This window comes from Odocoileus virginianus, chromosome 17 (genome assembly GCF_023699985.2).
Source record: "Odocoileus virginianus isolate 20LAN1187 ecotype Illinois chromosome 17, Ovbor_1.2, whole genome shotgun sequence".
In the NCBI taxonomy this organism is placed as follows: Eukaryota; Metazoa; Chordata; class Mammalia; order Artiodactyla; family Cervidae; genus Odocoileus; species Odocoileus virginianus.
The window spans coordinates 58,659,628-58,667,581 of NC_069690.1; the positions used below are offsets into that span (position 1 = coordinate 58,659,628).

General features: G+C 53.1%; 1 long non-coding RNA gene across 2 annotated transcripts; it reads right to left on the bottom strand.

The window, feature by feature from the left end:
• Positions 1-694: 694 nt before the first annotated feature.
• LOC139039215 (uncharacterized) lies at positions 695-3,757 on the bottom strand. 2 transcript variants are annotated; one of them, XR_011492535.1, is made up of 3 exons: positions 3,549-3,757; positions 1,475-2,112; positions 695-1,355 (listed from the first exon to the last, which is right to left on the bottom strand). It is a non-coding gene; the product is annotated as an uncharacterized lncRNA (long non-coding RNA). The 2 variants fall into 2 exon arrangements; XR_011492534.1 differs by lacking the exon at positions 3,549-3,757 and having other exon boundaries at positions 1,475-3,531.
• Positions 3,758-7,954: the final 4,197 nt, after the last annotated feature.

A 7,954-nucleotide genomic window follows, 5' to 3' on the forward strand; every position in this document is an offset into this window, starting at 1 on the left:
GGCCTGACCCTGCGTAGCTTCCAAGATCAAGGAGATTGGGCATATTCAGGCCGATATGACTGTAGGCAATCCCACTCCTGGGCATGTATTTGAAGAAAACCGTAATTCAAAAAGACACATGCACCCCTATGTTCATAGCAAAACTACTTACAATAGCTAAAATATGGAACCAACCTAAATGCCGATCGACAGATGAATGGATAAAGAAGATGTGGTCTATATATACAATGGAATTTTACTCAAGTCATAGAAAGAATGAAATAATGCCACTTGCAGCAACGTGGATGGGCCTAGATAGAGATTGTCACACTGAAGTAAGTCAGACAGAGAAAAACAAGTACCATCTAATATCACTCATATGTGGGATCTAAAAAGATTGATTTACAAAACAGAAACAGACTCACACACTTTGAAGACAAACTTGTGGCTGCACAGAGGACATGTGGGGAAGAGGGGCAAATCGGGAGTGCGGGGTCGACACAGACACACCAGTGTGATGAGACAGATAATCAACAAGCAGCTGCTAAAGCACAGAGAACTCTGCCCAAGAGTCCGTGATAACCTGTGTGGAAAAGCACCTGAAGAAGAGAGGATATATGCATATGTAAAACGGAACCACGTGGCTGTCCGCCTGAAACTAACACAACATTGTACATCAGCGATACCCCCCAGCATGAGATAAAAACTTAAAACATTAAAAATAAAACACACACGTTTTATTTCCCTATCTCCAGATTCTTGGAGTGGGTGGTGCCCTTGGGCACGCTCCTGTGACACAGACGCAGCTCTGGGACGGTAAGCAGGTCACTCTTTATGCACAAGAGGACACGTCCACTCGCACGGAAAGCGTCTCCCTCGGCGCGGCGCGGTGCTGGGTGGCTCCCGGAGAGGAGAGGCTGGGCTCCCAGTGTCCGCCTTCAGGGGGCTTGCGGTGTCGACTCCACGGTGTCACTACAGTGTCTGACTCTGCGTGACCCCTGGACTGTATCCCACCAGGGTCCTCTGTCCAGGGGATTCTCCAGGCAGGAACACTACAGCGGGTCATTCCTGCTCCAGAGGATCTTCCCCATGCAGGGGTCCAACCCGCACCTCCTGCACTGGAAGCTGAGCGAGTGACCTGGGAAGCCCCATGGTGTGTCTAACCACCAAAGCCAGAGCAGAGCACAGAGCCCTGCCGAGGTCCCCAAGCCTCCCTCCATCAGAGGGGTGGGGCGGCCCGAAGCAGGACTCCTTGCCCGGCGACCTCTGGCTGCCCCTCAGTGTCACGAGGTGGAAGGAGCGACCTGAACGCATGCAAAGTCAAGGGAAAGAGTGACGTGTCCTCGGTGGCTTCCGCTGGGCAGAAGAGAGATGACCTGAAGAGGCAAAGAAGGGGAAGTGAGTCTGGAAAAAGGGGGTGAGATCAAGAAATGCACAAGTGGTGAACAGGCCGAGGGAAGAACCCAGAGTCACCCCACCGTCCGTGCGCCCTTACCAAACAGGAAGTGCTCCGGAATGGTCACTCGAGAGGAGGCGGGGACCAGCTCATCCCTCGAGCAGACAGTCTCGTCCCACCGAGAGCGAGTGCTGCTCACACACAGTTGGTGCCTCGGGTGAACTCACGCCTGGGCTCCAGCGAACGGTGTGAGAGAGAATCAGGTCTGGTCCAGCTACCTCTGGGCGAAGGTGGCCGTGAAAGACTTCAGGGCTATCACTCGCTTGACAGGTTAGATGCAGCCAGAGAAACTGACCAGGGAATGGATTTTTGAAAAGGCAATTTGTTTCCCGATTTCTCTTTTTGGCAGATTTAATTAATTAATTTTTTATTGGAGTATAACTGCTTTCCAGTGGTCTGTTAGTTTCCGCTGTCCAACAACGTGACGCGGTGACAAGCATACCTCTCCCCCTCCCTCTTGGGCCTGTGGCGCCCCCCAGTCCAGCCCTCCAGGTCTTCACAGAGCCCGGAGCTGAGCTCCCTGGGCTATGCAGCGGCTTGCGCTCGCCGCCGTTCCACTCACGGTGGTGTGTGTGTGTGTGTGTTGGTGCGTCACTGCTGATTCATCCCGCCTTCCCCGGCCCGCTGTGTCCACAAGTCCATTCTCCACGTCTGCATCTTTGTTCTTGCCCTATTTCCTGATTTTTCAATTAAAAAAAAAAATGAGAGTACTGGGCTCTCAAACCTAAGTCGCTCATTTCTTATCAGATTTTTGACTTAGCAAGTGTGTGAGCTAAAAACCCAGATTAGACTCAGTTTTCTCATCTGTAAAATGAGAGTGTGGCCCATGTCTCTACACTCCCCACCAATTGACCCAAAGGAAAGTTCTCAGTGAGGGAGGAGTTGGCAGGTAACAAGGCCTGCTTGGAGGGCCCAGGGCACCTGCGGTTCCCTTCATCCTTTCTGGATAAGGCGGCTGGAGGTGAAGCTGGTCTGGGAGCCAGGAGCCCACAGGAAGGGTGCTGAGGGGGGACCAGCCCTCCGTCCACTGAAGAATTGACCACCTAGAAAGGCAAGGCCGGCAGAGTGCCTGACGGTGGCCAGCACAGGTGTGCAGAGGACCGTGCCTTCTGTACCCAAGCCCTCGCCAGGTGCAAGGCACCTCTGACTCCGGCTGTTTCAAGCCACAAGAAGGGACAGGAGGGACTGTGTACCACCTATCAGCCAACACCTTAAGGAAGCTCGGTGGATCCTGCTTCTGCCCTCTTGGGAGACCAGAGCTACCACCTAACATGTGCCCTGAATCCTGATGGAGAGGCCACGGGGCGAGGGATGCCCTGGACCCCGTGGAGAGCTGAGCACTCAGCCAGACGTTTGCCCCGCGCCAGGCCTTCGGCCACCACCCTGTCTCTGACTCCTGAGTCACCTGACCCAGGGGCAGGGACAGCACCTCGGATGTTCCGAAAGACAGAGACCAGGCACCCCGTGGTCTTGTTTAAATTCCTGACCCAGATCTGTGAACAAATAGCATCGCCGCTATTTTCAGCCCTGATGCTTCGGGTGCAAGCACAGGTCATGAAACCCCACGCTCTCTCGGAAAGGTACACCGCCCTACCCCCCAAATATGCCAGGAATCTGTGCCATCCAGCTGGTCAGGTTTCTCAGGGTCAGAAGAAAGGAGAGCGGAGTTTAAACCACAGACATCCTGCTGGGAACCAAGCAGGCGTTCCCTGTGTCCTAGGTTCCTGGGCTCCAGGTTAGGGGTGACAGGCCCCCAGGGGAGCTTCTCAGAGCACCCTGGGCTGAGGGACCCACCCTGACCTCATTCAACTGCAGCCGTGCCTCTCCAGAGACACAGCGACTCGGGGGCTGTGTTCACTGGAGGCTGGGGTGGGGGGCACGGAGTCAGGGCCGCACCCCGCCTTCCGGGAGGCAGCAAGTGCTGAAGGGGACAGGGAGCGGCGGGCGGGGGGGATGGAGGCGGGAAGTCACCCCCTTGGGCAGCAGAGGCAGCTCCTGGGGCTCTTTGAGTGCCCCCAGCACAGGGAGCGGGAGGGAGAGTGGCTGGAGGGAGCCCGCCGAGAAGGGGCCTCAGTTCAGGGCGCGCGCGGGGGCCTCCGGAGGCAGCACTCACTCCGCGGGGTCTCTGCACCCGGGGAGGCCCCTGAAAGTGCAGAAACAGGAGGGCAGGCCTCCTGGCCGTGGAGGTGCCGTCCCTGGGGCAGGAGGGCAGGTGAGAAAGGACCCGGCCATGGAGCGACCAGCCTGTGAGGAAGCGGCCGCTCACCCACTGCAGCTCGCACCAGAGCGATGCCCAGTGCACTTTGTTAAACAGCAGTTCACTTCCAGGTCAAGGGAGGAGTTCACTTCCAGGTCAAGGGGAGTTCACTTCCAGGTCAAGGGGAGGAGTTCACTTCCAGGTCAAGGGGAGGCACTGAAGCTATTTCCACAGAGGTGAGTGGAGTGACAGCAGTGAATAGAGTGGTGAAACGGCTGCTGGGGGGACCAGCCAAAGGGGAGGTGGGGGACTGGGCCCTGAGCAGGGGGCGGTGGGGCCAGAGAGAGAGGATGGGGGACTGTCTTCAAGAAGAACCTGACCAGGAGGGGCGGTGGTAGGAGCGGTGTCCGGGCCCACAGGCTCTGGTCCAGCCTGCGCATCCCAGCGCCAGGTGACGTGGGCCAGCAGCCACCTCTCTGCAGGGCTCAGCTGTATCTGACCCAAAGGGAGAGGTTGTCTTCTGCTTGGGGACCTGGTAGCTCTGAGGCCTGGTGACTCATGTGGAGCGCGATAGAGTGGTGTCAGGAAGGGTGGGAGCCAGGGGGATCTGAGACAGCCCTGGGGAGACGCACGGAGAAAATGATGCAGCCGTCAGCAGAAACTGGACGTCAGAGGGGAGGACGCGGCTGTGCTGGGTGGGAAAGCTGACGTGTTTGCCTTTAGGGAAGTTTGAAGGGGATGAGGATGTGTCTCCAAGTGGGCAGTGGAGGCAGAAGATCACGGTCAACGAGGACATTCACTCTACCTCCCCCTGCCCCACAGACATCAGTTCAGTTCAGTTCATTCCCTCTGTCATGTCAGACTCTTTACGACCCCAGGGACTGCACTGGCTCCCTAAGCTTCAGCATCAGGGTCTTTTCCAGTGAGTCAGTTCTTCACATCAGGTGGCCAAAATATTGGCGTTTCAGCCTCAGCATCAGTCCTTCCAATGAATATTCAGAACTGATTTCCTTTAGGTTGGACTGGTTGGATCTTCCTGCAGGCCAAGGGACTCTCAAGAGTCTTCTCCAACACCACAGTTTAAAAACATCAATTCAACGCTCAGCTTTCTTCACAGTCCAACTTTCACATCCATACATGACTAATGGAAAAACCATAGCTTTGACTACACAGACTTTGTCAGCCAATAAATGTCTCTGCTTTTCAACATGCTGTTTAGGTTGGTCATAGGTTTTCTTCCAAGGAGCAAGCATTCTTTTAATTTCATGGCTGCAGTCACCATCTGCAGTGATTTTGGAGCCCAAGAGAAAAAAAAGAGATACCCAAGTCCTAATCCTTCAGACTTGCCAGTGTAGGAGAGGTGGGTCTGATCCGTGGTACAGGAAGATCCTCCGGAGAAGGAAATGGCAGCCCACTCCAGTATCCTTGCCTGGAGAATCCCATGGATGGAGGAACCTGGCTGCCTGCAGTCCAGGGGGTCACAAAGAGACAGACACAACTGAGCGACGGAGCACAGTGCAGGCTTCCAGATCCTGGTGATGGAAATGGCACCTTCTTTCAGAGCCGAAGTCATGAAGCCACTACGGAGAACAACTGCACTCAGAGCACATTCGTCCCATCTTGGGACCTTGAGTGTCTGTCTCCTTGGACCTGCTCTGTCCCAGGGGAGCAAACAGGGACCCTCAGAGGGAGTGGTTTGTTCGCTGCCTTAAAGCCGGCCCCCAGTGTTAGAGCCAGAATCAGAAGCGGATTCAAAATGTTCCAATCCAGCACCTCAGGTCTATTTTAGAAGCAACTGAGCAGCTTAAATATGAAAAGAGATAGTGGCTTGGTTATGCAACACTTGCTATCCAAGGCAGTCCCAAGACCAGGCTCCAGAACTAGGATCTGAAGTCAGATGTGCTCTCTGGACACACGTATTCGGCACACGTGAGGTGTGATGCTCACCCCCACCAGGAGGTGCAAGGCAAGCAGGACAGGGCAGTTTGCAGACCACTGTTTGCATGGGTGGTGGGGGGAGTCACTTGCCAAAACAGGTCCCTCCACTGGCTGACTGGTGGCCAGCAGGGTGCCCTCCCATGAGGTGAGCTGTCAGATTAAGCAGGGTAGATCACTGGAGTAAGCTGGAGAAGGCAGAGAGGATTGATGAGAGACAGACAGACGGACAGATGACACAGAGCAACCTGTCTCATTGCAGAGCTGCCTTGCATCCTGAAAACTTACCCGGAAGAGATGTCTGTGCCCTCACTGCCCCCACCTTAAGGCCACCTCTCATTCCTCTGGGCGGATCTGGGGAGCCCCTCCCAGCCCCACGCCCCGTGTAGGTCACTGGACACAAAGCAGAGGCAGACTTACACAATTAACAGTATCTGCCCCATTTTTGTTTGGCATCTTTGCATTGACATGTCGACATCTTTAATTCTTCTTTGAGGCGATATTCTTCTTTTAACTTTATTTTATTGACATACAGCTGGTTTAAAATGTTGTGCTAATTTCTGTTTTCCAGCAAAGTGATTCAGTTACACGTACATATACATTCTTTTTCACGTTCTTTTCCATTCTGGCTTCTCACAGGGTGTTGACTGGAGCCCCTGTGCCGTACAGGAACTTGCTCTTTACCCATTCATGCCCCTCCTCCTTGGAGGCGATGCTCTTAAACGCCTTCCGGAACTAATTTTGCTGCCTGTCACCCCTGCGAATCCACCGGGGCAAGTCAGATTTGCAAGGGGGCCCTCTCTACGGAGACAGGTCCCGGGAGGGCCCCTCACAGAACCAGTTGCAGATGGAGACCTCCTCGGGTTCCTCTTTTTCACGCTCTATGAGCCAGAATGAGATGGGGAAACCTGGGACCCCATTTTTTTCTATATCAGTGTTGCCTGAATGAAAAAATGCTTGAAAAATGAATGTTAAACCCTTCACCCATGGAGGAAAGTTCAGTATCTGCCTGAACACAATGCTAACTTGGAAAAAAATACCTATTTTGTGCTTTTCCATAGTAAAATGAGAGGAGAGCTGAGCTCTGTTGGTCCCTGGTCATGGACGTGACCTGGGTTTACACCTGTGAGCTTGGCAGGCTGCAGGGGCTGGGGCGCATGTCCCGTTAGCACCATTTCATCTAAAGTCTCTTCACTTGAGCCCCTGTCTAGGCAAAGCCCCTCATTGTTACCCCAAGACTCTCTTTGAAGACCTGGAACAATGGTAAACATGTACAAGGCTCTATTCCCCACCATCTGGGGAAAAAAATACAGGCCTCTTTTTCCGAAAATAATTGAAAACAAGTAGATATTGTTTCTTTGGGTCTGTAGTTCAGCCTTGGCACTGATCCTGTGTTACAAAGAGTTCTATTTGCATGCCTGAAATCAAAACAGATTGGTTTCATACAATTTTACTTGTCACTCTACCTCAATAAAGCTGAAGGATCATTTGTTCTCATGAAGAAATGTTAAAATACAAAAAAATAAAAGGTCGGATTCTTGGACTGTGCTTAGGAATCCCATTCTTAGGAGGGTGACCATGGCCAGTGACACTCTTCCTCCCCGCTTCCCCGCCTTCCTTCCCTCCCTCCCTCCAGTATCCACGATGGGGACACGAACTCGATATCACCTTGGGTGACAAAGGTGGGATTACAGACTGAGAATTTCACACGTTGCTTTCTGATTTCTCTACCTATTGAGGTGAAAAACAAAGGAAGCGGAAAGGAGGCCAAGAGGTACAAGAAAGACAAATTCAAGTCAGTGAAAAGAATAACATTAAAAAGATGCAATTAAAAAAAAAAGATAAAAATTGTAATATTACTTTTGGTTGGCCAAAAGGATCGTTTGGGTTCTTCCAGTACATCTTGCAAAAAACCCAAACGTTTTGGCTGACCCAATAGCTTCCCTCAGTTCCTCCTCTGGCCCTGGGGCCGTTTCTGCCTTGATGGTGTATGAACAAACTTGCCGTACAGGTGTTGGCAATGAGGTGCCCAGTGCCCACAAAGGCAGGGCATCTGCCTCAAGTCAGGCGGCAGAGGAGCCTGGGTTGGAATCCACATTCTTCTTAAAGCTTCAAAGCCCGTGTTCTTGTTGATCAATGGCAGAAGCACCCTGTCCTCAGCCTTAGAGAATCTTACAGAACAGAGGAAAGCAGCAGCAACAGAGTCCCCAGACGAGTCATCATTCAGAGTTGAAACTTGGGTGAAAAGCATTTAGCGCGTCTGTCCCGCGCTGGCCTCGGCTGTGTGCACCTCTCGTGTCGTCGAACAGAGAGACCATTAAACAGATTGCACAAAGCCTGGTGGGGAAAAGTGCGCCCCCCTTGGGGACCCAGGGTAACCTGGCCAC